This window comes from Heteronotia binoei, chromosome 17 (genome assembly GCF_032191835.1).
Source record: "Heteronotia binoei isolate CCM8104 ecotype False Entrance Well chromosome 17, APGP_CSIRO_Hbin_v1, whole genome shotgun sequence".
NCBI classification, from domain to species: domain Eukaryota; kingdom Metazoa; phylum Chordata; class Lepidosauria; order Squamata; family Gekkonidae; genus Heteronotia; species Heteronotia binoei.
In genome coordinates, this window is record NC_083239.1 from 29,738,152 (window position 1) to 29,765,551 (window position 27,400).

Consider the following 27,400-nt stretch of genomic DNA (forward strand, 5'->3'; position numbering starts at 1 on the left):
ATGTGGTGGCCAGAACTCTCTTGGAGTTCAATTGTGCTTGTCACAACCTTGCTCCTGGCTCCACCCCCAATGTCTCCTGGCTCCACCCCCAAAGTCTCCTGGCTCCACCCCCAAAGTCCCCAGATATTTCTTGAATTGGACTTGGCAACCCTATGTGGTATTGTTACGTACTGAAACTGAAATTTGCCCTTAGGGTGAATCAGAGACCTGGCTGAGCTTGAGGCTCCATAACAATAGCCACCTGGATTCTGAGAGGAGGCCAATCAAGAGTCTGCAGGCCAGTCGTGTACCTATAGTTTAGTGTGTTGGGTTTTGGGTTGGAGTTATTTGCATGTATATAAGCAGGGCCCTTGGCCTTGCGAGCCAGCTCAGTTTGCCTTATCACTATGATGTAATCATTGAATAAAGAGCTGAATTCACTATCTCCTGAGCATCCTCATGCTTCAAACCCAGTACTTTTCAGGTATGCAGGGCTTTTTTTGTAGAAAAGCCAGCGGGGAGTCATTTAAAGATGCTTCCCTGTGCCTTCCCCAGCGTACCAGCTGGAGCCCTGGCCAGGCCAGATGAAGCTCTGCTCCTGTGTGCTCCTGCCCCCCCAAAAACCTGGTGGTATGGCAAATCATTCCTGAAGAATGTGAACAAGACAATCCAGGAGGTGATTGATAAGGCAAGGACAGAGCAACATGCCCCTTAATTAGGGTTGCCAAGTCCAATTCAAGAAATCTTTGGGGGTGGAGTCAGGAGACTTTGGGGGTGGAGCCAGGAGACACTTGGCTGGAGCTAGGAGCAAGCGTGTGACAAGCATCACTGAACCCCAACGGGAGTTTTGGCCATCACATTTCAAGGGACGGCACACCTTTTTAAATATCTTCCTTCCCTCCACCCTCCCCTTCTCTGATTTCACCGCTGCGCTGCCGCCGCCTCTTCTCCGCTTCACCGTAACTGCTCCTCCGAGATGGGCTCAGGCTAAGCCCATCTCGGAGGAGCAGCTACGGTGAAGCGGAAAAGAGGCGGCAGCACAGCGGCGTCGCCTGCTCCGCTCCGCCTCCTAGGTGAAATCAGAAAAGGGGAGGATGGAGGCAGGCCAGGAGCGTGGCGAGCCGCGTAGAAGGACCCAGATTCGCGGCTCGCCACGCTCCTGGCCTGCCTGCACCCTTCCCTTCTCTGATTTTACCTCAGAGGCGGAGTGGGCGATGCCGCTGCGCTGCTGCTGCCTCTTCTTCGGTTCACCTTAGCTGCTCCTCCAAGATGGGGCGGCTCGCCACGCTCCTTGGTGCCGTTTCCCCCCTCCCCCCACTTCCATTTTTTTGGAGAGCGGGGGAAGAGGCTGTAAATCCTGGGGTCCCCCGCAAGGGCTGGAGGGTTGGGAAGCCTACCCTTAATCTGAGACTTAATTGCTATGGCACACTTTCTCTCTTCTCTTGGAATTTTTTCCTGTTCAGCAAGCTGTTGTTTCTTTTTAAGCTTCACTGGGAGGAAAACAGATGAGAAGCAGTTTCAGGGGAGGGGGATGTGCTTTAAATCACCCACATTCTGCTTTGTGGAGACTTGGTGGCATGGCTTGTTCAACATCTTCTTCTTCTTTATTTGGTTCCTATTTTTTTACTATAACCAGCTCCAAAAATGCAGCTTAAAATGGCAGACTTCATCTAGGATTTCGTGGTTCCTCGGCTCAGCCTCAAGAAACAACTGCTGCAAAAAATGTGCCTTCAAAAAGAAGTGGTGTGAAGGACCCCAGATGGAGATGTATTTTTCCTCTAATGTTTACACATGCAGGCCATTGAGGTGGAAGGGTACTGAGTGTCAGAATGGACTGCACTACTGCAGACAGCATGGGGTGCATTCCAGTTCTGAATGCTCCTTATTTAATAAAAACTCTACACAAATAGAAATCTAGCAGCAGAGGGAGAAAAGTTCAAATCCTCCCCCCCTTGCAGTGCTGGTTTTCTAATGGAGGATAGTATTGAATAGGAATGGGCATGAACCACATTTTTGTGGTTCATTTTGTTGTTCATGACTGAACCACAAACTGAACTACGAACCAACAGACCAGTTTGCAAACTGAACCGGTTTGTATCAGTTTGTCAGCCCCTTGAAGTTTAAACCCCCTGCTTTCTGCTCCCTGTGAAAAGTAGGTAGGAGCAGAAAGCAGGGGTTTAAATGGTTCCAAGCCACTTAAACCACCACTCTCTGCTCCCTGCCACTTTTCACAGGGAGCAGAAAGCAGATGTTTAAATGTCTGGGAGGCATTTCACCCCTTGCTTTCTGCTCACCAGGGCTTTTGGAGGCAAGCAAAAAGCAAGTGGTAAAACAGCTCAGTGGCATTTAGAGCCCCTACTTTCTGCTCCCCGCCCAAAGCAGTGAAGAGCAGAAAACAGCAATTTAAATGGCTCTGAGCCATTTAAGCCAAGCAACTGAGCAGCAAGGACTTCCCAATCTCAGCTGTTTTTTTGTGAAGAGCAGAAAGCAAGGGTTTAAATGGCTTGAAGCTCGCCAATATCTTTCCTGGTGCTTGCGGAGCACTTTTAAAAAACAGGTGGGACTAGATGGGGCTTCCACCCAGCATGGCTTCTAATTGGCTGTGCAGATTGAAAGCCATCTTGTGAAACAGACCTTCTGCCTGAAACACTGAAGAACTACTATTAGAGTTATATGTAACCTTTACTTATTTATTTTATAAACACTTATATCCTGCCCTACCCTGCAAGCAGTGTTCTGAGTTGGTGTGAGTTAGCTCACAGATTTTTAGCCTCCAGCTCACACTTTTTTGTCTTGGTTCAGGAAGGATGACCCCAGAGCACACTAATTTATGCAGTCGCTCAGTGTTAATGCCAATAGCTCACGAAGTAGAATTTTTGCTCACAAGACTGCAGCTTAGAGGGAACATTGCCTGCACAGTTTGTCATTGGCTCCACCTCCAGTGGCAGCCATTTTGGCACTGTGCCCAACATCATGTATCAGAATTCCAGAGGTGCCTGCAGGCTCAGAAGGGTTGGAGACCCCTGCTCCGTGGAGATAATTTATGGTAGGTAACCATGTTGCTCTACAGTAGAACAGTTAAATTACAGTAGCACCTTAAAGACCAACAAGATTTCCAGGGTATGAGCTTTCCCATTTCAAAGCTATCTTCTTCATCTGATGAAGGGAGTTTTGACTCTCAAAAGCTTATACTCTGGAAATTTTATTGGTCTTTAAGGTGCTACTCGGCTCAAATTTTGATCTTATATGGAGATATGTTTGTCAGCTGTAAATTTACCAAAGCACTTGTACACACACTGTCTTTCTCCTGGAAATGAACATCTCTCTAGAGAATATTATCCATTGTGTGTGGTGTTAGTCTGCCCTCTGACCTTGGATCATAATCACTTCTACTCACATACTTGGAAATGCTCTGTACTTTTATAAATCAGCTTCTTCAGACACCTCTGGTGCCTTTCAAATGGACATGAAAGTCTGTGGGCTTGCAAGCAGCCTGCTTTGCTTGAGGAGACAAACGTCCTCAAACACACACACACACACACACACACACAAACAGCCCTTTCCTGCAGTGCATGCAGTCTTCAGCTACCTACAAATGGGATTCTGGAAGATTCGGGACTCTTGCTCAAGGAAAATATAAAACAGCCAGTGAAGTCACAGGTAGACGCCATCCAGGATTTTACACGAGTGTCAGTGCTTCAAGATGAGTTCCTGTTACGGTTTTCAACATGGCCTAGCTAACGTCAGAAGATTTGGGAGATGGCAATGTCTAGGGAGGGTAAGTCCCAACCCAGAGCTGTCAACCCTACAACCAAGTGCACATCTCCTGGATAGGTTCCTAAGATCTTGGAGAGCTGCTGCCAGTAAGAGTAGACAGTGCTAATCAGGATGGATGGATATTCTGCAGGAGGATGATCCCAGGTTCAATCCTTGGCATCTCCAGTGGTCTCAGGGAGGACTTCTGCCTGAGATCTTGTTCGTGTGGAGCAGTGTCAAGTCACCGTCATCTTACGGTGACCCAGTAAGGTTTTCAAGGCAAGAGACATTCAGACATGGTTTGCTACTAACTGCCCCTGTGTTGTGACCCTAGTCTTCCTTAGTGGTCTTCCACCCAAGTACTAACCAGGGCCAGCCTTGCTTAGCTTTCCAGATCTGATAAGATCAGGCTAGCCTGGGTCATCAGAGATCTTGGGTTTGCATGTATTTTTAATAATAATAATAATAATAATAAATTTATTTTTATATCCCGCCCTCCCCCGCCAAAGGCAGGCTCAGGGCAGCTGACACGACACGGTATATACCATGATTACAGTAAAATACAATATTACTACAAACAATTAAAACAGATAAAATTACATTCATAAATTAAGTTAAAATTAGATAGACAGTTAAACCATTGTAAATTATAAATTTTAGTGCTACAGTGCAAACTATATATAGGATGGCTAGATGTCATTTCCCGGGTTTCATCTTAATGCGAGCTGAAAGAGGGCAGTTTTGCAAGCCCTGCAAAACTGATTTAGGTCTCGCAGGGCTCGCACCTCTTCTGGTAGTTGATTCCACCATCGGGGAGCTGTTGTTGAGAAGGCTTGCTCCCTTGTTGATTTCAATCTAACCTCCCTTGGTCCAGGGACTTTTAAAAGATTTTGAGAACTAGATCTCAGTGCTCTCTGAGGAACATATGGGGAGAGGCGGTCCCTAAGCCGCCCTGAGCCACTTGTGGGAAGGGCGGGGTATAAATCTTAAATAAATAAAAATAAATAAAAAATAAATAAATAAGGTAGGCAGGTCCTCGACCATATAGGGCTTTAAAGGTAATAACCAGCACCTTATAGCGAACTCGGTACACAATCGGCAGCCAGTGCAGGTCCCACAGCCTAGGCTGCACATGTTCCCACCGAGGTAGTCCCACTAACAGCCTGGCCGCTGTATTCTGCACTAGCTGCAGTTTCCGTGTTCGGTATAAGGGCAGCCCCATGTAGAGGGCATTACAGTAGTCTAGCCTCGAGGTGACCGTTGCATGGATCACAGTTGCCAGGTCTCTATGTTCCAGGAAGGGGGCCAACTGCCTCGCCCTCCTAAGATGGAAGAAGGCGGATTTAGCAGTGGCAGCTGTCTGGGCCTCCATTGTCAAGGAAGGCTCCAGTAGCACTCCCAGACTCTTGACCCTGCGCACTGGAATCAGTGACGCACCGTCAAAGGTTGGTAGGGAGATCTCCCCTCCTGGCTCGCCACGACCTACGCAAAGGACCTCGGTCTTCGCTGGATTCAGCTTCAGCCCACTCAGCCTGAGCCTATCCGCCACGGCTTGCAGCGCCTGGTCCAGATTTATAGGGACATCGTCAGTCCAGCTGTCCATCAATAGATAAAGCTGGGTGTCATCAGCATACTGGTGGCAACCCAGCCCATACCTCCGGGCAATCTGGGCAAGGGGGCGCATGTAGATGTTAAATAACATCAGGGAGAGAACTGCCCCCTGAGGTACCCCACAGTTAAGTGGGTGTCTCTGGGACAGCTCTCCTCCAATCACCACCCTTTGTCCCCGATCTTCAAGGAAGGAGGAGAGCCACTGTAAGGCTAGCCCCCGAATTTCTGCATCGGCGAGGCAGCAGGTCAGCAGCCGGTGGTCGACCATATTGAACGCCGCCGACAGGTTTAACAACAGCAATACTGCTGAGCCACCTCGATCCAGATGTTGCCGGAGGTCATCCATGAGGGCGATCAGAACTGTCCCCGTCCCATGGCCCGGGCGGAAGCCGGACTGGTATGGGTCTAAGGTGGAAGCGTCATCCAGAAAATCCTGCAACTGCAACGCCACAGCCCTCTCTATAATTTTGCCCAAAAAGGGCAAATTTGAGACCGGCCGGTAATAAGTCAATTCGGCCGGGTCTGATGTGGCCTTTTTCAGGAGAGGGCAGACCACTGCCTCTTTCAGGGGTGTTGGAAAGAGACCCTCTGAAAGAGATCTATTTATGATGTCCCGTATAGGACATCTTAGCTCCTTCTGGCAAGCCTTAATTAGCCAGGAGGGGCATGGGTCCAGATCACAAGTCGTTGGGCGTGCTGTGACAAGGATTCTGTTGACTTCCTCCAAGCTGAGTGGGTCAAAGCAGTCCAAGATCAAACTAGAAGACATGCATTGGGTCTCGAGTTCACTTACTGTATCTAAATTGGCAGGGCAGTCGTGGCGGAGCGACTGGATCTTGTCTGCAAAAAATTTCGCGAAAGCCTATCTCCAATTCCTTAGCATTTGGATTGCCCTGTGGCAATGTAGTAACATTCCGAATTACCCTAAACAATTGTGCCGGGCGCGAGTTTGCAGATGCGATCTTGGCCGCGTATGTTTTCTTTGCGGCCTTGACTGCCATCTCATAGGACTTCATAAACTTCCTATAAAATGTTCTAGCCGCTTCGTCACGGGTACGCCGCCATTGCCTCTCTAGCCGTCTGAGACCTTGTTTCAGCTGGCGTAACTCCGGGGTATACCACGGGGCCAGCCTAATCCGAGGTCGTAGAGGGCGTCGAGGAGCGATCTCATCGATGTCCCTAGAGAGCCGGGTGTTCCAGGTCTCAACCAGGCCATTGAGGGAATCGCCAGAGGGCCAGGAATCCCGCAGAGCCATTTGGAACCGTTCCGGGTCCATCTGGCTCCGCGGGCGAGCCATAATACGCTCATCGCCTAAACAGGTTTGGGGTGGCATATCTACAAGAGCCCTGAGGGTGAAGTGGTCCGACCACGGCACCGCTTCAGCGGTTATATCGTCCACTATAACCCCGGCTGCAAAGATCAGGTCTAACGTGTGCCCGGCCTGGTGAGTGGGGGTTGTAACAAATTGAGAGAGGCCTAGCGTCGCCATGGAAGACACTAGGTCCGTCGCCTGACTGGAGGTCGGGTCATCAGCATGGACGTTGAAGTCACCCAAATATTTTTTAAAATTAAATACTATCCACAGTTATGGTACATTTCAGTTCCAAAGCACAACACTGAGGGTAGTGAAGCATTTTTTAATAATAATAATAATAATAATAATAAGTTTTTATTTATACCCCGCCCTCCCCGCCAAGGCAGGCTCATAAAATAATAATGGCAGCCGTATGGAAAGCTAATTGGAACAGATGAATTATTAGTAGTGATGCTCCACAGTGGAAATAATCCTAGAGACTTGGGAAGGCTTATTCAAGAGCTATTTCTTGCATTTTGATGATAGGAGCTCTGCTCCAGCAACTCTATAAGTTATCCCAGAATTCACTCTGTGCAAAAAGGAGGCCTTTGATCAAAACACTGAACTGTGTTTCTCAAAACAAGAATCTCTGCAGAGAGCCATTAGCCATATAAAAGCGATTGAACGGAACTTTCAGGGGGACTGAAATTACAGCCCAATGCTGCTCCCGCCACAGTCTCCAAGGAAATCATAGTTACTCTAATTAGCAACAAAGAATCAAAGCAGAAGGACAACATCAAAATGTGACTCAAAGAAGATATAATATTTCCCTTTATCTGCTATTCCTGAATGCCAAGATCATGAGCTGGAGCACAGACAAGCAAAAACAAAAAAAACCCGCTGTCCTGAACTCCATTTCTGACACGACATGGGAAATCTATCCTCAGATCTCCCACCATTTGGGATTTTGCTTGAAAGCAGCTGGGCAGCAATAGAACTCTTATTTTGATTCCTACCCCCAGAAAATGCTTTTTCTGCTAGTGGGACCTTGAAATAGGGAGCAAAACAACTTTTGAAGAAGTGGGTTGCTGGAGCAAAATAGGTGGATGGATGTGGAGAAGTTTCAGCTCCCTAGCTCCAAACTACTATTCTCCTCCCTGCTTTGCACCACTCCGATCCAGCCACTGTCCTGTCTGAATTGGCTTTAAAAGGCAACTTTCTGATTTTATTCAACACACTTGTTCTGAAGGAATTTTTTAAAAAAATATTATTACTACTACTACTATACTCCTTAGTAAAGTTGGCAGCTCATATAAGTTGCGTTAGTAGAAAACACAAGGTCGCTCATAGACTAAGTAGAGGTTTTTATGTGGCTGAGGGACTGCCCTTATATGCTGTAAAGTGTGAAGCTGTCAATTAACCAAGAGAAAAAAGGAAACAAAAAGGCCCCTGCCTAATGAGGATTGAGGAGGCTCTAGGAGGCACAGAAATCCTGAAAGTAGCTGGGGTCAGTGAGTGGGCAAGGGCGGTAGCACAGGGGAGGCCCAAGATTTTTTTGCACCTTTGGCATCCTATCACCTCGGTGCCCCATATCTCACCCCAATTCAACAGATAAAAATTGAGTCTAGAATGAACATTTTGTTTATTGGGCGCTGAAAAAGAACAAAGTCGAAGCATAAATAGATAACCTCTTTCAAAGCATCCATATTTCATCATGGCAGCCATGTCAGTCTGTAAAACACCATCAAGTCACAGCTGACTTAAGGTGACTCCATAGGGTTTTTCGAAACAGAGGTGATTTGCCATTGCCTTCTTTTGAGTTGTGTGCGATTCTGGACTTCCTTGGTGATCCGCCATTCAAGGACTAACCAGGGCCGACCCTGCTTTGCTCTTGTGATCTGTCGAGATTGGGCTTGCCAGTGCTGTCCAGATCAGGGCTCGTGGCAGCTATAGAAGACAAGATATGGATATTCTAGAACAGGGGTGTCAAACATTTGGCCCAGGGACCAAATCAAGTCCCCACAGGGCTCCTACCAGGCCCCTGAGCAACTGGCTGTCATCTGCTTCCTTCTCCCTCTCCCTTGCTTTGCTTTGCCAGACTTGCTCAATCGCTCAAAACAGCTTGTTCAATCGCTCAAAACAGCTTGCTTTGCCAGACTTGCTCAATCGCACAAGAGCTGAGGCTCCTCCCTTGGGCAGGAAGTGGGGGGAAGGATAGTTTGCTTTGCCAGGCTTTCTCAATTGCACAGCAGAACTACTGAGCCAAGTCTCTCTTCCTTCTATTGGCTGAGGTTTCTCCCCTTCCTGGTCCCCTGGGGAAGGAAGGAAAGAGCCAGAGCTTCCTTTCCCAGTTCCCGGGATCCCATGGGAGAGATGCACAGAAAGCACCTTTAAGACTGAGTGCTAATGTTTTAAGCATGTTTTAGGTTTTTTAAAAAAATATTTAACTGTGTTTGTCTGTGTCCTTTATAAAGTTTATATCTTTGCTAATTAATCTTAAATAGGTTCACACATGGCCCAGCCTGTTATGGCTCGGTCCAAAATGGCATTTATGTCAGATATGGTCCTGATAACAAATAAGTTTGACACCCCTGTTCTAGAAGCCAGTTAACAGCAAACTCACCCTCAGATCACTTGAGGAGGCCCCTTTTGACACCCTGCCAAATCAGGTGCTCTAGTTGAATGCCTGGGTTTGCTCAATGGTCAGACCAACCCCGGAAGAACTTCAGGAACTAGTCTGCTCAGACCCCTGAAAGATTATAATATCATGTAGGTGAGATGAGAGGAATTTTCCAAATCATTTATCCTTTCATACCTCAAATAAAACTTTTTTTGTCTTAAAGGTGCCACGGTTCCTTGCAGCCCACAAGCTTAGGTTTGCTAACTTGAGGTTGGGAAATTCCCAGACGTTTTGGGGTGGAGTTGGGGCAGGGCAGGGTCTGAGGAGGGAAGAGTCCTCAGTGGGATATTATGCCAGAGTCCACAATCCAAAGCAGCCATTTTCTTCAGGATAACTGATCTCTTTATTCTGGAGATCACTTAGGGTTGCCAGTTTTCAGGTGGTAGCTGGAGATTTCCTGGAATTACAACTGGTCTGAGGTTACAGAGTTCAGTTACCCTGGAGAAAATGGCTGCTTTGGAAGGTAGACTCTATGGCATTATACTCTACTAAGGTCCCTCTCCTTCCCAAACTCTGCCCTCTTCAGGCACCCCAAATTCTACAGGACCAGCTCTCCTACGGTTGCCAGGCACCCTCACTGGTCTGGTTGGGGGATATGGGGGGGGGGGGGGGTTCCAGGAAAAGCAGAGCCATTGTACAACATTCCTGATGCAAAGACATCACCTGGAAGTGAAGTCATCATGTTAGGATGCACAGGGCGATGCTCTTATTTTTGGGCAAACTCTATGGTTAAATTGGGTATACCATAGAGTTTGCCCAAAAAAACAGAGCATCCCCTGGGCAACATATTGTATCAAGGACACTGTATGGCTATGTTCCTGTTTAGGGGATAGGGTTCCCCCACTGGCTAGCTGGTCCCTGGCAGGGAGAAGCCCCCCAAACCAGGGAATTCCCTGCTAGGACCTGGGGACTCCTGCTCAAGTCTTTTATGGAGACAAAGTATGAACTGTGATAAGAATGTTTGGAATTTTCTAGTTGCACCTTTTTGAAAAGACTGTGTGTGAATGTGCACTCTAATGTGGTGAGTGGTATTTAACCTCTGGACGTAAATTGTTGTTTATTGTTATAGGAGTTTATTATTAGCAATTTACTATATTGTAAATAGACTTCGTTATTTTCCATGGTAGCATTTTTGTTGTTGTTTCATACTATTCTGTGGAACTCTGGGGGTACTAGGACTTGGGGGCTAGCAACCCAACCTCCCAATATGTCCCTCGAAGAACTCTGCACTCCTCTGATCAACATCTACTGGTGATCCCCAGCCCGAAGGATGTACGCCTGGCCTCAACCAGAACCGAAGTTTCTCAGCTCTAGTGCTGGCCTGGTGGAACACTCTCCCAGTTGAGATCCAGGCCCTGCAGAATTTAATGCAGTTCCACAGGGCCTGTGAAATGGAGATGTTCCGCCAGGCCTATGGTTGAGGGGGCAGCAATTTATCTGTACTGGCCTCCCATGCTCTGCCCTGCTTTACTCTATTATGGCTGACTTTCTCATCCACCCATTTGCTCTGTACCATTCCACCTACAGCTATCCAGAATCAGAATCCGATCTTCTCTTCTTCTTCCTGAGAACCTTTCCCTGTGAGACATAGAGATTTAATCTGGGAATAAATATATATAGGATCAGGCCAGTGTGGTGGTAGTGGTGGAGGAGAAGGAGAGGTGATTGGATTTATACCCTGCACTTTACTTGGCATCTCAGAGCCAACTTACAGTCTCCTTTCCCTTCCTCTCCCCACAACAGAAACCCTGTGAGGTAGGTGGGACTGAGAGAGAACTGCTCTTGAGAGAGCAGCTCTGTGAGAACTGTGACTGACCCAAGATTACCCAGCAGCTGCTGGTGGAGGAGTAGTGAATCAAACCCAGTTCTCCCAGTTTAGAGTCCACACACTTAAACATTACACCAAATTAGCTGTAGTAGTTACTATGTGGACTAGTTGGGAGACCCTAGACATGCCATGGAAACTCACTGGGTGACCTTGGGCCAGTCACCCTCTTTCAGCCTAACCTACCCCACAGGATTGTTGTGAGGATAAACTAGAGGAGAGGAGAGAACGCTGTTAGCTGATTTGGATCCCCATTAGGGGGAGAAAGACGAGGTGAAAATGAAATAAATAAATATAAGTAGCCTCCAATCCAGCATCTTGCTTGCAGAACCCTTTTTTTTTGCTTTTTTTGTGGGGAGGGAGGTGGAATGTAACTGCATATGTTTCTTCCTACATTTTCACAACACAGCCACACGTAGAAAATTAACACTTGTCTCGAAAGCGAGAGAAAAGAGCTGCATGAGGGACATCTGCGGCTTGTCATTTTAAAGGTCCCCCCCCATCTCTGCTGCAGAGTTGCTTGTTCCCAGGAGGGCAGAAAAGCAATTATTCTCCATAGGGAATAGTAGCAGGAAAGCGTGAATTCCTTTTGAGAGGAAAAAAAGAATAGGGCACCTGGAAGAGATGGAACAAGTTTATCATTTCATCTTGCCCACCAAGCCACTTCATCTTGCTTCCCCCTTCTCCCCAAAGACACACATCACCCCTCCATCCTCTCCTGGAAAACCTTTAGGATGAGAAACCATATTTGAATATTTGCATAATAATATTGCTGATCGCAATTCCCCTGGGATAGGCAAGCTGCAGATTGCAATAGCTAAAGACTCCCCCGTGCTCTGCAGATATATAAACAAAATAATTTGTTCCCTGATGCCAGGAGGAGCTTGGAGACCCCCTAAAAAAAATGCAAAAGCCATGAACACCTTTGTGCAAATTATGGCCAATTAACACCAGTCTCAAGAGCACAGAGATGTACACCAAGAGAGCACCAGTGCTAGACACACACACCTGTGCCCCCCACAGTTAGCTAAGACAAGAAGTGTGAGTGCGTGTCAGTCTGGATTTAAACGTGTGGCTGGTGAGGCCAGAGTGATCAAGTGGTTAAGTGATCAAGCAGGTGCCTGTTGGTGCCATGGTGCCTGGGAACACCTTTTCTGGAGCCCACCAAAATGGTAAGGCCAGGTGTTCAGCAGCAATTCTGATTGGCTGTGCAGATAAAAAGGCATCCTGTTAAACAGAGGCTTCTGCTTAAAAGACTTGCTATTGGAGTTATGTATAACCTTGTCCAAGGCTTGTAGTGCCCCATGGGGCCCAGAAGGCGCAACCATCTTGTGGGTTTTACGCCCCCCCCCCAAGCTTTGGCTCACCCCTCCCCCTCGGGACCCGGACCCTTCACCCTGAATGGTAAATTCTTGGGTGGGAGGGAGGAGAGGCTCCTAGATTGCACAGGCTGCAAAGGCAGCTAGAGTCCTTTTGGGGTGGGAAGGGAGGGAGGAGGGCGGCCACGGCCAGGACATGTCTCCCCCCCAGCCAGCATGTACAAGCTGCACAGGTTCCCTACCGCTCCCAGTTGGGGAAGGGCACAGAAAAGCAGGGAAATGGGGAGGGAGCAGAGATAAAAAATAGCCTTTTTTTGAACTTCAGAATTTGAAGTTAATCACTGCAGGCTGAGCTCCAGGAAAGGTAGAAGGGGAATCGAAGCTTACGTGCAATTGAAATCACACTGGAGGGGGGAGGGAGAGGAGTGGTCCCCCAGCCTCTCCAGCTTCTTGCTCTCACCCCCATGCCCCCCCTCCTATGGCCCCCTTCCCCTGTGACTCTTAGCTACGGGGCAGCCTTGCCCCCTGACATTTTGGGACTGGCTTCTCTTCCAAAGGTGTTCACAAGCTCAAAAAGGTAGGGAACCCCAAGGTTAGAGTGTAGCAGTTAGAATGTCAGACTAGGATCTGAGAAACTTGAGGCTGAAGTCTCAGAAGCGTTGCTGGGTAAACCTGAGACTGAAGACTCAGAAGCATTACTGGGTAAATCTGGGCCAGTTACTCATACTCAGCCTCACCTGCATTACAAGGTTGTTGTCATGACAATGGGGTGAACGATGTTGTAAGCTGCTTCAGGTCATACTGCTGGAGGAAGGAAAACAAGGTATAAATATCAAAAAGAGATTTTTAAAAACCCAGAACTTCACTGTGCAATTTTGCACAGACTTGGGTCTCATTTTAAAACCTGCAATTTATGCAAGGCTACCACAAGCTCTTAGTTAGCACATTGTGAGCGCAAATGGACTGGACCCACCTGAGGGTTTCCATGGACCCACAGCAATATCCACCATGGGCATGAAGACTAAACATGTGTCCCTACTTTGTGCAGATTTCCACACAGGTTAAATGCGACACTGAACCTATGCAAAATGTCTTTCGGAAGCTCTTTGCTTCGCTTTTAAACCGAGTCATGCAAAGAAGCTGTTCTTCTTTGGTGAGGACATCAGAGGGAGACTGTAGCACCCCATGCATGGGTCATGCTGGTGAGCATGCATAGCTGCTTTCTGCATGGGTGGCAACCTAGTTTAAGCAAGATGTGAATTTGAAGGACTGACTCTTCCTATGCTGTCCATCCCAGTGTTGTAGAAAGCACTGAGGCTTGAGTGACTCCTTAAGGCTAATGTGACAGCTCCTTCACTCTCTTTTAGCTGCCAGGCCAGCACATATCTTTTTTAACCCAAGCTTTTAATTACAGCAGTTGACCTTTTTTTCACAGTTCAAGGAGTCTTTTATGAGATTTATTTTAGGCTGCTTAGTGTTTGGTGCTGTAATGAGATAGCTGGATTTTTAATGGGTGCAATTTTTAAAGTGATGTTTAGGTTTTATTATTTTCATCATGTTTTGTTTCATAAGGTGCACTGAGCAGGTTATCTGAAGGTGGCATATCAGTTTCCCCACTACATAAATAAAATGCAAAAGGTTACACAGGTACAGCCTTTTGGCACTCACCAGCATCACGATTCAACTAGCAAGCAGCTGATTTATCAATAGTACTATCTGCCAGGATAGGCATGTTTGCTCTTCTCTCCATATGGAAATCCCACCACTCTTTATAATCCCAGAATGCTTGTTTAGCCTTACAGTTCCAAGATATAGGCGAGCAATTATGCGCGCAAGATTAAATGCACTATAGTCTGTGATCTCTGAAGGCTGTATATTAGGTATACTGTTTTGCAGTTGTGGCTTAGGGAAACTGAAGCGTGTTTCATTTGAATGCCCATGGAATAAGGCGACTAGAAAAAAATGGATTGAGCCACTAACATCGTAATGGATCCTGGGCTAGCAAAAACACCCTTTAAAGCTAAATTCCTTCTTCAGGCTGTGAGAGTTCAGTCAGCTCATGACAAGACATCTTCTCTAATATAGTATAGCCTGTCCTCTGGCTTGAATTCTTCCTTTTATTCTTAGCTGGGATAGATCAATACTGCTCAAGATCTGTAGGTCAGAGGAAGGAAGGAAGGAAGGAAGGAAGGAAGGAAGGAAGGAAGGAAGGAAGGAAGGAAGGAAGGAAGGAAGGAAGGAAGGAAGGAAGGAAGGAAGGAAGGAAGGAAGGGAGGGAGGGAGGGAGGGAGGGAGGGAGGGAGGGAGGGAGGGAGGGGAGGGAGGGGAGGGAGGGAGGGAAAGGAAGGAATTCTACCATGTACAAAGACAGAGGTAGCCATAGACACATAGCCGACATAGATACAGATGGAAACAGTGTGGCAAGAGATTCCTTGCACTTTTCCTAGCTGTTGCTGAGACTGTCCTTTTTCTTCATAAGTGCTAGTCAAAACAGTACCAGAATCTAGGACCTGGGAAAACAAAGCATTTCCCCAAATGGTGCTATGACATGGCATATACCGTATTTTTCGCACCATAAGGCACTCCGGACGATAGGACACACCTTCCTCCTGGGGGGCGATCCGCTGCCTCTGCCTCCGATCCGGCGCTTCCCCTGCACCTCCCTGCCTGGCTCCATCTTCTTCCAGCAAGCGCTGGGATCGCTCCACGTGGCCCCACCGCAAACCCAGCGCTTTGCGAGCACCGGCTGCGGAGGGGACAGCGTGCTTCCTCCTTGCCTATGTGCCTTGCTCCACCTCTGATGCTTAAACAAGCGCTGGGATCGCTCCCTCCGCCCTCCGATCCCAGCGCTTGCTTTAAGCATCACAGCTGAAGCCAGGCACACAGGCAAGGAGGAAGCACGCTGCCCTCTCCACAGCCGGCGCTTGCGAAGCGCTGGGTTTGTGGAGGGGGCGGGTGCTTCCTCCTTGCCTGTGTGCCTGGCTTCAGCTATGATGCTTAAAGCAAGCGCTGGGATCGGAGGGCGGAGGGAGCGATCCCAGCGCTTGCTTTAAGCATCAGAGGTGGAGCCAGGCAGACAGACAAGGAGGAAGCACGCTGCCCTCTCCACAGCCGGTGCTCGCGAAGCGCCAGATCGGAGGCAGAGGCAGCGGATCGCCCCCCCCCCCAGGAAGGTATGTACCTTCGCTCCATAAGATGCACACACTTTCCCCCCCACTTTTTTGGGGGGGGGGAGTGCGTCTTATGGTCCAAAAAATACGGTAGCTTAATGAACACACACAGGCAGTCTTCGAGATGCTGCCTTCACGCATGTTGGATAATGCACTTAATGCACTTTCAGTGCACTTTAGCAAACATTTACAACTGGACTACAGTGCACTGAAAGTACATCATCTGACATTAAAATTCAATCATAAGGAGCTTTCAAAAACTATTTCTGACCTTGTTGTGCACTGGTTGACTAAACACTTGTCACTTTTGGAAAGAGTTTTAATGGTTAAAATGATTCTCTTGCCCAAAATGATGTTTTATTTTCGTGCTCTTCCTATTGATCTCCCCCTTTCTCTTTTGAGAAAATGGCAGAAAGATATGTTTTTCTACTTTACGTTTATCCAATCAGGCAGGTTGTCTGCCAGTTCCTGACGTTCAGAGGTATTATGAAGCCATTGTGTTAACCAACATAATTAAGTTCTACCAATCCTCCTATGTTGCTGAATGAAAGACGATAGAAAATTTATGTCTGTTGCACTATAGTTTTAGGGAAGCTCTTTGGAACAGTCATCGTAGATGTTTTACCTCTTCCTGTAACCCTTTTTAAAAAGCTTTGTTTAGGGTATGGAATAGGGTATGGAATAGACACTCAGCTAGGATTGCCCCTCCTACTTCGTTACTAGTGGAATTTACAAATTACTCGCCTTTTATACCAAGTACTATCGTCAATTCATTTAGTATCTGGCATAAATCTAATATCACCAGATTTTTTGATATTCTGTCACATGGACATCTAAAGCCTAAGATTTCACTTGATCGTATTTCCACTGCCGCTTTGCCGTGGATGGAATACTTACATGTGCAAAGCTGCTTAGCCCATTATTTCTTTAAGCCAGTGTTGAGAGCAAAGTTTTTGGACTTTGAACATCTTTTGTGTACTGAGGACAATCAGATCAAAGGTCTGATCTCAAAAGTTTATAATTTGCTTCTTAATAGGGACTATTATACTAATTTGTATAACTTGTAGGAATGCATGTAGGAACTTGTAGGAATGCATGGCAATCAGAATTATCTTGTAGTTTTGATGACACAGATTGGCTCAGCATTTGGCAATCCCCTTCTCTTAAATCGAGATCAACGAATATTAAGTTACAGGAATATAAAATGTTGACTTCTGGGGGAGGAAAATGTCGAGCTGAGCTGCTTCTCATAACGGGAGCAGGCTGTAACTTCTGTTCGGGGTAGTGAAAGGCAAATTAATGCCTACTGCCTACTTTTCTCAGTTAGAGATGAGTCCAAGATATGCACAGGAAACTTTGAGGAGATTTACCTTGGCTAAAAGGCGGGGGGCTCCTTTGAGGCTTTGATGGGTCTCTGGAGAAGAGTTGCATTTTCATCATCTGCAGAAGTTCTCAGAGTCATTTATTTGACATAAGCTCAACAGAATCCTAACCTTCTTGGACTCTGTTAAACATCTAAAGCTACATACGACCGGTGTGGATCTGGATAATTGGCAGAAAAGGTACAGATTACTATCTTTCATTCCGGGACTATTTACAGCTAAACAGCATAAATTCAGAAGGTGGGAAATGGAAATTTAGAAAGCTTGGAAGAAGAAGGGAGGAAAAGGTGAAATTTGGACTTTGTAAATTTAAAGGACAGTGCTAAAAAGTGGAAAGGAATTTATTGTTTGGTCTACTTGCGGTTTTGAAAAAAGAGCACCATCGTCACAGACCTGCAGCATATACAATCAACACAGGAAGTACTTCAAGTATCGTGAGATCTCTTTACCAGTGAAAACAAGATTTGGTGGCAAGTAAAGCAGGAAGTAGCAGATGAAAAGCCTACTCTAGGACTATAATACCATTGAGAAACATCGGCAGCCATTACAAGGAGGTCAAAATTAAAATAATGTTTTTAAAGTGTTTGGGACATTAAAAATTGTTGTAATTAATTGAGATGATGACAAGAAGATAAATACTATTGGACATATTGTTTATAATGGACTTTAGAAGCCTTTAAAAGAAAAACGGAAAAAAAAATTTCAGAGAGAAGCAAAAAGTCGCGACCGCCATTTTGAAGGATTTAAAATTTTTAAAAATTAATATCTCGGTCTGGGAAGCTCTGAGGATGGCAAAATTAGGCTTGTTGTAAAAAGCAAGCTCTAATCTCTTGAATCTGATAGTCAAATTGAAATTGGTGAGATCAAAATTTTCTGTGTTTTTAAATGTCAGAACACAAGCAAACCCGTACAAGGGCTACTTCATTGGAGAAAATGCAGGATCAATTAGAGGCAATGGAGGCCAGAATGATGAAAGGCATGAAAGAGATAATAACTGCATCAAAAAAAGAAATTATAGAAGAGATTAAAAAAGATATGGAAGATCTCAGAAAAGAGACAGAGGAAACATCTAAGAAAGTGCAGGAGGTAGAAGGGAGAATGAAAGTACATGACTCCACCTTGTTGAAAATACAAGAAAAAGTGACAATCCATGACTGCAAATTGATGGAGACTCAGATACGTCTGAGGGGAGTACCTGAAAAGGAAGATGGTGACTTGAAAGAATATATAATAAAAATAATTGCAGAATTTTTAGAGGAAGATCCTGAAGAGCCTAAAAATATGTATGACTATATGTATAGTGAACTCACTCTATGCCAAGAAAAATAATTTACCAAGAGATGTTGTTATAAGATACATGACAAAAGAAATGGTGGGAAAGATAATGAATAAAAACTTGGAAAAGACATTGATAGTGGGATAGTGGCAGCAGAGTAAGACTTATGAAAGAGTTGTCAAGGTAAGTGATAAATGATAGAAGAACATATAAAAAACTGACAGAAAAAATTACGAGACAATGAAATGAGGTTTAGATGGATAATACCTGAAAGTTTGAGCTTTGAACTTCAGGGGAAAAGAATCACAATTACAAATGCACAGGAACTGCATAGATTTTATGAAGAACATAAAGAATTTGCACCACGATGGATTATAAATTATTGTCTTGGAATGTAAATGGACTAAATTCACCACAAAAAAGAAGGGCAACGTTTCATTGTATTAAAAAACAAAATTGTAATATAGTTTCTTTACAAGAAGTGCACATTAAACAAAAGGATTACAAATTTTTATGGAATAAATAATTGGGGTTAGAATTTTTTTCATTGGCTGAACAGAAGAAAAGGGTAGTGATTTTTTATATTAAACAAAAACTGGAGCCAAAATGAGTGTTTAAAGATAAAGATGGAAGATTTGTAGCAGTAGAAATAATAATAAATGCAAAAAAACCCATTGTTATTGGGACTGTATGCGCCTAATGGTGCAAAGGATGCTTTTTAAAAAGACATTACACAACAATTTGATGAACTGACTTATGACCAAGTTTTGATAATGGAAGACTTTAATGGAACAATTAAGAACTCACTGGATAGGTCTGGTGGGAAAAAAATAATAACAAAGGAGGAAAATTGCCAAAGTCTTTTTTTGAATTGGTCAAACAAGAAAATTTGGAGGACATATGGAGGAAATTTAACCCTGAAGTGCGAGACTATACCTTTTTTTCAGCAAGACATAAAACTTTTTCCAGAATTGACATGTTGTGGGGCACTAAAGATTTAGATCTTATAACAAGGAAAACAGAGATTTTACCTAAAATTGGGGCTGACCGTAACCCAATAATGTGGATTACAAAATTGTCTAAGAAGTTGAGAAGATGGAGATTGAATGAAGATTTACTACAGAATAAAGAAATAGTGACATACCTAGAAAATGAAACTAAAGCTTTCTTTCAAATGAATGACAAAGAGGATATAGAATTTCAGACGGTCTGGAATGCCTATAAAGCAGTAATGAGAGGAATGTTGTTCACTTTGAATAATAAAGATAAGAGAGCAAAAGAAAAACAGCTGTTGGACATTCAAAATGAAATAAAGAAAAAAGAAGGGGAGTTGAGAAAAAGGCCAGGGAAAAAGAAAATTATAAGGGAAATTACAATATTACAAACGCAAATGAGACATTTGTTAAATAAAGAATTGGAATGGAATTTGAAAAGTCTGCAGCAGAAATCTTTTGAGGGAGCAAATAAACCTGGAAAGTATTTGGCTTGGCAACTGAAGAAAAAGAGAGAAAATGAAATTATTAATAAAATTGTGGTAGATGGAAGAGAGGTGGTTACCCAAGAGGGAATAAAAAGAAAATTTTTTAAGTATTATGCCAAGTTGTTTAAAGGTGTTAAAATAAAGAAAGAAAGAGATGGATGAGTATCTACAAAAGATAAAAATAGAACCCTTAACAGAAAATATGCGAAAAGTTTTGAATGATCCAATTGAAAAAATAGAAATTGAAGAAGCAATTAATCCAATGAAAAATGGAAAGGCACCTGGGTCAGATGGATATACAGCTAAATATTTTAAAACCTTTAAAGATGAGTTAATACCGAAATTGCAGAAGTTGATGAACATGATAAGAATAAAAGGGAAAATACCAAATACATGGAAGATGTCATGAATGTAAAAAATTATAGACCAATTTCGCTATTAAACAAAGACTATATAATATATATAAGAATCTTGGCAGAACGGCTTAAACAACATTTGATAAATTTTATAAAGGAAGATCGTGGGGTTTCTTCCCAAAAGGCAAATAAGAGACAATATCAGAACTGTTGTAAATATTGTAGAATATTATGAAAGACATCCAGAAAAGGAAGTAGCATTATTCTTTGCGGACGCAAAGAAAGCATTTGACAATTTAAATTGGGATTTTATGTTTGCAGTAATGGAGAAAATGGAGCTGGGAGAAAGCTTTATAAGAATGATAAAAGCAATATATACTGAACAACGTGCAAGGTTATGTATAAATGCTGATCTTACAGAAGACATGATAATTAGTAAAGGTACAAGACAAGGTTGATCACTTTCTCCACTGTTGTTTATAATGACTCTTGAAATATTACTGATGCAGATCCAAAAAGATAAAGAAATAGAAGGATTAAAAATAAAAGGATTTATTTATAAATACAGAGCATTTGCAGATGATATAATGAAAACCCCATACAAGTCACACCTTTGTTGTTAGCCAAAATACAAGAATATGGGGAGTTGGCTGGACTATGTATTAATAAAGAAAAATCAAAACTTCTATGTAAAAATATGCAAATAAATAAGCAACAAGAATTGCATAGACTAACGGGCTGTGAAGTTACTTCCAAGGTAAAATATTTGGGTGTGGAGATAACAATGAAGAATATTGATCTGTTTAAAAATAATTATGAGAAGCTATGGTGTAAAATGGATGAAGATATGTTAAAATGGAATAAACTTAATTTGTCATTGCTGGGTAGAATAGTTACAATTAAAATGAATATTCTACCAAGAATAATGCATTTGTTTTAAACTATTCCCATTGTGAAAGATAGTAAACAATTTGATAAATGGCGAAGAAAAATTCCAGAATTTGTGTGGGCTGGGAAGAAACCAAGGATCAAAATGAAAATTTTGACAGATGCAAAAGAGAGAGGTGAATTTCAACTACCGAATTTAAAATTATATCAGGAAGCAGTTTGTTTAGTGTGGATAAAAGAATGGATAACACTGTTAAACAAAAAACTCTTAGTGCTGGAAGGTCACGGAAATAAATTTGGCTGGCATGTGTATTTATATTATGGAAAAAAGAAGATGGATGGTTTTTTCTCTCACCATTATATAAGAAACAATTTGCTAAATACATGGATAAAATATAAGAAATATGGAGATGAGAGAAGACCGTTATGGATAGTGCCAGCTGAAGTAATAAAAATAACGGCTGAGATAGGTGAAGAAAAGTGGTTGTCATATAATCAATTATTAAAAATACAAAGTGGCAAAATAGAATTGAAAACTGCTGAAGAGTTGAATAATAAATATGATTGGTTTCAAATGCAACAAATAAAGAGTTTGGTGGATAATGATATCAAAACTGAAGGAATAAGAAAAGAACAAACAGAAATGGAAAAAGTTCTGCTTGGAGATAATGAAAAATTAATTTCAAAAATATATAAATTACTTTTAAAATGGTCTACAGAAGATGAAGTAGTGAAATCTCAAATGATTAAATGGGCAATTAATGTAAATAAAGAAATACAGATGGAAACTCGGGAATACTTATGGAAGAATTCTATAAAGCTTTCGACGTGTCATAGTATTAAAGAGAACTGTTTTAAAATGATGTACAGATGGTATATGACTCCTAAAAAAATGGCAAAGATGAACAATAAGATGCCAGACAGATGTTGGAAATGTAAAAAACATGAAGGTTCTTTCTAACATATGTGGTGGATTTGTGAAAGAGCAAAAAAGTATTGGCAGATGATTCAGCAAGAAATTTCTAAGATCTTGGGATATGAATTCAAGAAAGTTGCAGAGACTTTTCTGTTGGGATTACAAATGGAAAAATTTCCAAAAGAAGATAGAACTGTAATTTGGTACTTGCTTTCAGCTGCTAGGACATTATATGCGCAGTTGTGGAAGCAAGAAAAAATACCAGAAAAATGGATTGGATTATAAAAGTTATGACATGGAGTGAAATGGACAAATTAACAAGAATATTAAGAGACTATGACTTAGAAGTTTTTAAGACGGAGTGGAAAAAGTTTAGAAGATATGTAGAAAAAGAGTGGAAAATAAAAGGACATTGGACAATTTTTGATAATGATTAAGTTTTAGAAAGAAGAAGAATATAATTTTTTGTTTTAATAGTTAAGGGTAAATATTAGCATTTTAAGTAAATAATACCGGCGGGGGTCAAGTAACGGGGGGAGGGGTGGGTAGAAAGTAATATATGGGATAGATAAAAGAAGTTATTAAAGATGTAAGAAATAGATTTATTACCATATGTTACCAATAAAATTGTTTTAATCAGGAGGAATATAAAATGTTAGCTAGGTGGTACCTAACATCGGTACGTTTGTCTCATCTTTTCCCATCTAGTTCCCCCCTCTGTTGGAAAGGGTGTGGCAATCGTGACACGCTGCTGGTGGCTGCGCCCATTGATTAGAACTATTGGTCTTTAATTCAGTCAAAGGTTTTATGTTAACAGGCACTGTAATACCATCTGACCCTAAGGTTATCCTTTTAAATATCTGGGAGGATTTCCTAATTTCTAAGTCACAAAGAGAACTTATTTCCCTATTATTCACTGCTGCCAAATATGCTATAGCTTTAACTTGGAAGAAACCTGAGTCTCCCTTGTTGGAATGAACCACACAACATGCATGTTGAGGAGAAAATGCTTCTGCCTTACCTCTCTGAGCAAGGGTTTATTTATCTCTGCATCAGTTGCGCCAGAAATAAACCAGTTTACAGCATCGAACAGACAAAAGCACTAACCGGAAGACATACCCCCCTTTACCATGAGGTTGTGTCTGCCTAGTCTACAGAAACTAATACCAGTTCAGCAGTTGTCAAGAATACGTGTCAGCAAAAGGAAGCGTGAATACGAGTGTAAGATGTCTATGCCCTTTTAGCCTTTCAGACACAACGTGGGTGGCTCAGGCTGATATGCCAAATGCGCGATCCACCCACATTTCTTTATTCAGGCTTTGTGGGGTCTGGGGGCTCAAGCGCGTGAGCCCCACATTTCACTCTTTTCTTTTTTATATGGCTGCTTGCAAAGGGCAGCAAAAAAACCAATTTGATCTTGACATTCCCAGGAAGGAATGAAATAACATTACAATGAGTTAATAAAAAAGGTGTACTAATAAAGATGGGGTAACAGATAAGCCACAGGTGGGAAACAAACAATGATGGATTTATACATTCACACTGGCACATCTTAGTATTTAATTTTTGTCTGTCCAGAAAAGATGCGTGTATAGGGGGAGAAGGGTTATTCAGAGGCATACTTTTGGCTAGGCAGGCCAGCCTTCCACTGCAGAGCTGTTTAAGTCTCCATCATGGGGCTGGGTATGCAGGCTAGCGTGAGAGGGCCCACCATGTCTTTTGATGCTAGGCTACCCCCCTCTAGCATGAGAGGGCCCACCAGGTCTCTTTTGAAACTAGGCTACCCTCCTTATACAACAGCACCCTGGTATCAGTTCTCCCCCTTCCTGCACTGTACAGTTCCTGGAGAGTGTAGGCCAAATTGCATGATGTACCCTCATTTAGGTTTCAAACAACCAGGGTTAAAACACAGTTGAGACAAGAGGGGGATGGGAATGTCAATTACCAAAAAGTAAGCTCTTCATGCATGAGGGAAAGCTATGTGTCTTGATATTGAAATTTTTTATCAGTAAACATTACTAGCTATGTTGCAAAAATATAAGATGAATATCTTAACTTCTAGGCACATAAGCAATACTGAGGGACATATGCAAGTGACATGTTATAAACTGAATCAATTCATGTGCCTTTGTGGCAAGCAACATATTGTAGCCTAAGTGATCAAGATACACACATTCAGACATAGGTGAGAGCATGGCCAGAAATGGGCAGTCCATACTGGCCATATTAACATAGGTGAAAGCAGTGCCAGAAATGGGCAGTCCATACTGGCTTATTATTACAATATAAAAACCATTTCACTGTTCATTTCTTGTTCCCCTCCTCCCTTAGTCTAACAAAAGGTCTTCTTTCTTGAGTTCATGGAGAGTTTGCGTGCTTTATGCATGACAATCTTTTCACAGGGAAATGTGTTTCTATTGCAGCCCAAAGGAATTCTTTTTATTTGGAAGTACGACTTGGAAGTGGCCGTGGGGCTGCTTATTGGGATCTCGCTGGGGCCTCTAGCCTTTTGCTAGGCAGAGTAATTTACCTGGGAATAAGTGGTCTCCATAACTCAGTTTGGATGGGGTTTTGGGGGAGGCCTTCCTTCCAACATCAATGAGGCATGTCCAGGCAATTTCAGGACCCCTGGGTAGATATGGAAGAGCCTGGAAAACATACTTGGAGAAATAAACAAACAAAATAAATAATAGATTTTTTTTTCTTTTAAAGCTTTTCTTGGCTGTCCACAAATTGCCATAACTAAATTACTACACTTGTTTTGGACTGGAGATTTTCTTCTCCTCACATGAGGTTTTAGTTTGACAATGTCTCTGCCCTTCCAACGTTAAAGGTCAAATTTTATACACCATACATTATGCAGAATACAAATTCACAATATAAACCTATGCATCACTTCTCATGATTCAGGCTAGTGTACATCCATATAAAAAGCATGCACCTAGAGATTCCTGAGAGGCTTTTTACTTTGTTGCAACAGATATGAATTTTTTAAAAAGAAAACATGAAATTGTGCACAAGATTGGAGCTCCAAAAAACAATTACCAGAGTTGAAATTACCCCTGGATTATAAAAATGGTCACAAAAAAGGAAGAAAAATGTTTTGCTATAGCTTTGGAACATATGAAGTTGTCAAAAATAAGAAAAACTTCAAAAACAAACAAAACAAAACTGAGGCCTCAATAGAACAATGCCAGCTTTTAACATACATATATATGAGGGATCAGACTCAAAATGATTAGAGAATTGGATAAGAGAATTTAAACCATTGGAAATCAGTGAGGTGATCAAGTTCCACTGAGCCCCATTTTTCTCTGTGCCAGCTAATCCCAATCTGTTCTGTGGGTCTTACATAGGTGTGAGAGTGAGTTTCAACAAATTTTAACAACAAAATCCTAAAAACAAATAATAATTAATCCTTAAATAAACAATTCTTAACAGACATACATCAGCAATTCTTAAAACTATCATAATGAACATGCATTTAAACTTGACTTGCAGGTCCAGATTTCCTGCACAGGAAATTGAAAGAAAAGATGAGCAAACTTAATAAAACAATGAAAAAATCCTAGAAATCAAATTATGGTTAATACCTGGTCAAAAACACAAAACAATTCTTAAATCTATTTATAATCATGCTCTCTCTCTCTCTCTCTCTCTCTCTCTCTCTCTCTCTCTCTCTCTCTCTCTCTCTCTCTCTCTCTCTCTATATATATATATATATATATATATATATATATATATATATATAGGAGAAAACCTAGTAAGGAGCTTGCACAGCCAAGAAGATATGTGGGGCAGTGCAAAGATAGAATTTAGAACTGATGCATAAAGCAGGGTGCTAAAACATGCACCTTGATGAAGAATGGTTGAAATAATGGAAAGACTGAAACTTAAAACAAGCAAATGGAAATGTGTTATCCAGTAGCAAGCCTGGCCAGGACTATAGATTGGATTGAAACACAAAATCAAGCAGAACTGGAGTCCTACCATGATAAGAACATGAAATATAGAAAGGATTTTCTAAACAAAACACTCAGAAAAGGTCAAACTCTAACAAGATACTATAGAGACATAAAATAAAATAGATAAGCATGTAAGAGGTTCACCAAATAGCTAAATAGGAAGATTGATATGTACAGTTCATAGATAGAAATAACTATAAATGACATTAAGAGAGCAGATGAAGATATACATTTGAGGAATGCAGAACATTATTAAAGTCTAGATTTCTAATGAAGACCAAGCGTTTTCAGGAATTCTGCCTAGTGAATCACCAACAGATCTAGAAAAGGTATTTCTATGAGAAACATGTCACTGAGAGTAATTGGGTCACTGATAAGACAAGGTATTAGTTTTTCAAGACTTAAAAGAGAAGATGCACAGTGAGAGGGTAGTTTTATCCAAGGAAGGGTACAGATGTTCTTCTATAACACATGCTATAACTTCAAATGAAAAGAGGTCTTGTAGGATCCAAAATTTGTGAGGTAGAATTTTAAAACACTGTTCTTTTCAGAAATAAAAATCCAGAGCCAACAACAAAAAGAATTTTCAAATTTAAATGAATAAAAATTGTGAAGCAATTCAAAATAAGATGAAAAATTGTGATAAATGTAGAAACTAGTCATGGATTTCATTGTGAGTTGCAAAAATAGCAGCCACCAAATTCTCTGGAGAAGGCTCTTGCCCAGCCTCTTCCAGCATTTGAGGCTGAGATTGAAATTGAGAATCAGATTTGGGAGACCCTGATGCCATGCCATCTTTAGCCGGGCAAATGCAACGTGCCAGAACCCACAAAAGACCTGCAAGAGAACACACAGCAGCATGCCTGCACCCCCAGGTAAGGGGGAAACTGGACCATGTCAAGTTAATAAGACCAAATTCAATTTGAATTCACATTTGGATAAGAACCTCCATTTTCACTCCTTTTAATTGTTTTTAAAGAGTGGTTTTCAATGTCTGATTAGCATGTTCCACAATAGCTTGACCTGTGGAATTACATGAAATGCCATGCTGGAATTAAATGTTCCATTGTGTACAAAAATCAACAAATTCAGAAAAACAGGATGAAGAGTGCACTCAAGGGGCCTTTGCCAGGCGTTTGATAAGTAGGAGCTGAGCTGCTGGGCTGTGCCAGGTGATACCTGAAAGCAGGAGCTCTCCCTTGTCCCGGGAGCTGAGCTGTCCTTGCTTCGGTGAGCTGTCCCTGCTTCGGTGCGCCACTTGTTGGAATGAACCACACAACACGCGCGTTGAGGAGAAAATGGTTCTGCCTTGCCTCTCTGAGCAAGGGTTTATTTATCTCTGCATCAGTTGCGCCAGAAATAAAACAGCTTACAGCATCGAACAGACAAAAGCACTAACCGGAAGACATACCCCCCTTTACCATGAGGTCGTGTCTGCCTAGTCTACAGATACTAATACCCACTCAGCAGTTGTCAAGAATACATGTGTCAGCAAAAGGAAG